General features: G+C 47.4%; 1 protein-coding gene across 4 annotated transcripts in view; it reads right to left on the reverse strand.

Moving 5' to 3' along the window:
* The window catches only part of BBOX1 (gamma-butyrobetaine hydroxylase 1), a 74825-nt gene that overhangs the window by 53428 nt on the left and 18031 nt on the right, over positions 1-3366 (reverse strand). The window lies entirely within an intron of this gene.

Below are 3366 nucleotides of genomic sequence, written 5' to 3' on the forward strand. Positions count from 1 at the left end.
CCCGTAAAAAAAACAACGCCCCCCCCAGACTCACTGTCTGCTGAAGTGGCTTTGGGGCTTCTGGGGGCTCATGGAAGAGCCCCCCATGCAGTGTGGGGCAGTGGGGGGCAGCAGGGATTGCCCCTGCCAGGCAGCAGCCAGTGAGTTTGGGTTTTTTTTTTTTAAAGGTCCAGGAGCTGAGGCAGGTGGGGTAGCCATTTGGGGGGGCAGCGGGGAGAATGGCAGGGGTCAGAGGACTTGTAGCAGAGCTCCCCATGTGGCGTGGGGCAGCATGAGGACAAAACAGGAGCTGGTGAGTGGGACTTCTTTTCTTCAAAGAGCTGGTAGCTGGGGCTGTGTGGGGCTGGGAAAGCAGGTGGAGGATGGGGCCTGTGTGATTTGGAGATTCGGTTGATTCGGCAGCAGCTGAGTCTCGGAATCAGATTCAGCCCAAACAATTTGGGACTGTGATTCGAATCACCGAATCGAATAACTGCCCCCCGAATCGGCTGAATCCAAATCCAAAGTGAATACTAGCTATTTCGCATAGGCCTAGTGACTGGTACAGAATACAGAGTGGTCATTAGCTGCACAGAGCAAAGAGACTACAGAATGTAGTTACAATTTTCAACATTTGCAAGGTTTGCAAATTTCCAACCACAACTAGCATTTCTTATTCCTGTTTTAAGCTACATTAGAAAGACAGTCCAAGATATACAACACACATCCTAATACAAGCTGTCCATACAGACCATCTTTTATATTCAACCCTGTGTTTCAAAGAAACTGTGGCATGACTGACAAGTAGCTGACTTTCTCAAAATTATTTCACAAAATTAAAAACACTACAATCCTTGAGGAGAAATATAATCTCACCTCATTAAATTCCTTAGTGAAATCATTCCAGTGCCTTTTACTAACTACTTTAGTGTTTTTAACTCACCATATATCCCTTCACAAGTTAAAAAAATAATTTTTATAGATGCATACACATATATGCACACCCACCCACCCATGAATGCTTTCTATTTTTCCCTCTATAAAAAGTTACCTTAGCCTCAAAATTAAAATATCCTTGACTGTACTGAATGACCTGCCAAGAACATTCTGTAAAACATCCCAATTCCTTTTATACCCACAGATTTTGTTGTGTTGGTGCAGGTACATCATATTAAAATTGATGGAATATTTAAGTTAGATATGTTTTCCTTCCTAATCTTTCTTACAATCTTTCTAATAAATACTTCCATAACCTATGTTATACAAAATGAAGCATGTTCATATTCATGTATTTCAAGCACTATTTGTTAGGTTAACAGGTCTTTCCAGTGGTGGAAAATGTGTCTGCATTTTAACTGTAGCTCCAAGGTGAGAAGTTTGTCCTGGCTCTCCTTTCCCTTTCAGCAGCATGAGGTTGTTGTTATATCTCCATGAGTAATCTCCTGCAAGGTGTGAAAGCCCCTTTTTCAGGAGAGGTTAGTATCATAGTATCATAGTGCTTAGGGTTGGAAGGGACCTAAACAGATCATCAGGTCCAACCCCCTGCCCCGGGCAGAAATGGGTGCTGGGGTCATATCACCCCAGCCAAATATCTGTCCAGCCTCCTCTTGAAGACCCCCAAGGTAGGAGAGAGTACAACCTCACTTGGGAGCCCATTCCAGAGCCTGGCAGCCCTAACTGTAAAGTAATGTCACCTGAACCTTCTCTCTAACAATTTGTGGCCATTATTTCTAGTAACCTGGGTGGTGTCTAGGGGGAACAGAGACACCCCAATTTCCACTGGTTCCCCATGGTGAGTTTGTAAATGGCCACCAGATCCCCCCTCAGCCTTCTCTTGTGGAGGCTGAATAGGTTCAGGCCCTTTAGCCTCTCTTCGTAGGCCCTGCCCTGCTGCCCCTTGACCATGCGAGTGGCTCTCCTCTGGACCCTCTCAATGCTAGCCACATCCCTCCAGAACTGGCTGCAGTACTCCAACTGTGGCTTGACCAATGCCACATCGAGGGGAAGGATTGCCTCCCTGGACCTGCTTGTGATGCATCTGTAGATGCATGACAAGGTGCGGTTAGCCTTATCGACTGCTTCCTCGCATTGGCGGCTCGTGTACATCCTGGAGTCAACAATGACTCCAAGATCCCTTTCTGCCACCGTGTTGACAAGAAGGTTGTTCCCCAGCCTATAGGTGTGTTGCTGGTTTCTTCTCCCTAGATACAGCACCTTGCACTTGTCCGCATTCAATTCCATCCTATTCTCATCTGTTCACCTCTGTAATTTGTCTAGATCTAGCTGGATTCTGTCCCTCCCCTCCAGTATGCCCACCTCACCCCACAACTTGGAGTTGTCAGTGAATTTGGACAGCGTGCATTCCACACCGACATCCAGATCACTGATAAAGAGGTTGAATGGTACAGGCCCCAGGACCAAGCCCTGGGGGACTCCACTGCCCACATCCCTCCAGGTCAAAAATGACCCATCCACCACCACTCTCTGGACGCGACCATCTATCCAATTTGCCACCCATCTGACTGTGTAGGCATCAATGCCACAGTCACCTAGTTTTTTTAAGAGAATGTGGTGGGAAACCATGTCAAAGGCCTTCTTAAAGTCCAGGAAGACGAGATCCACCTCAACACCTTCATCCAGGGACTTTGTGACCTGATCATAAAAAGAAACCAGGTTAGTCAGGCAGGACCTTCCCTCAATGAACCCGTGTTGGTTGCCCCTGAGCATTACCTCCCCTGCTGGGTCCTTGTAGATGTGCTCCTTCATAACGTTCTCAAAGGTCTTCCCAAGGACCGAGGTAAGACTGACTGGCCTATAATTGCTGGGGTCCTCCTTTCTCCCTTTCTTCACATTGGCCCTTTTCCAATCCTCTGGTACCTGACCAGTGCCCCATAAGTGCTCATACAGTTGTGCCAGGGGCCCCGCTATGACCCCCACCAATTACCTCAGCACCCTTGGGTGAAGAGCATCTAGACCTACTGATTTAAATACGTCCAATCCCTCCAAAAGTTCCCTAACTAGGTCGTCCCTGACCCTAGACATGGCCGTGCCTCCCCTGGGTCTGTCCGCAATTCTAGTGGGGGACATGTCCCGGTCCCTGTTCAGGAATATGGAGGCAAAGAATTTGTTAAAGAGGTCAGCTTTTTCATTTGCCGCAATCATTAGATTGCTATGCCTATCCCATAGGGGCCCCCACATTACCCGATGACTTCTTCTTACTTCCTATGTAATTGAAAAAGGACTTTTTATTATCCTTAATTCTGGTCACTAGCCCTAGCTCCATCTCTGCCTTGGCCTTCCTAACAGCCTCCCTGCAGTCCCAAGCAAGGGAGGTGTAATCCTCCTTGGTGATAGCCCCTTACTTCCAGTGTTTGTACGCCTCCTTTT

Source organism: Alligator sinensis, unplaced genomic scaffold, assembly GCF_000455745.1.
Source record: "Alligator sinensis unplaced genomic scaffold, ASM45574v1 scaffold165_2, whole genome shotgun sequence".
In the NCBI taxonomy this organism is placed as follows: Eukaryota; Metazoa; Chordata; order Crocodylia; family Alligatoridae; genus Alligator; species Alligator sinensis.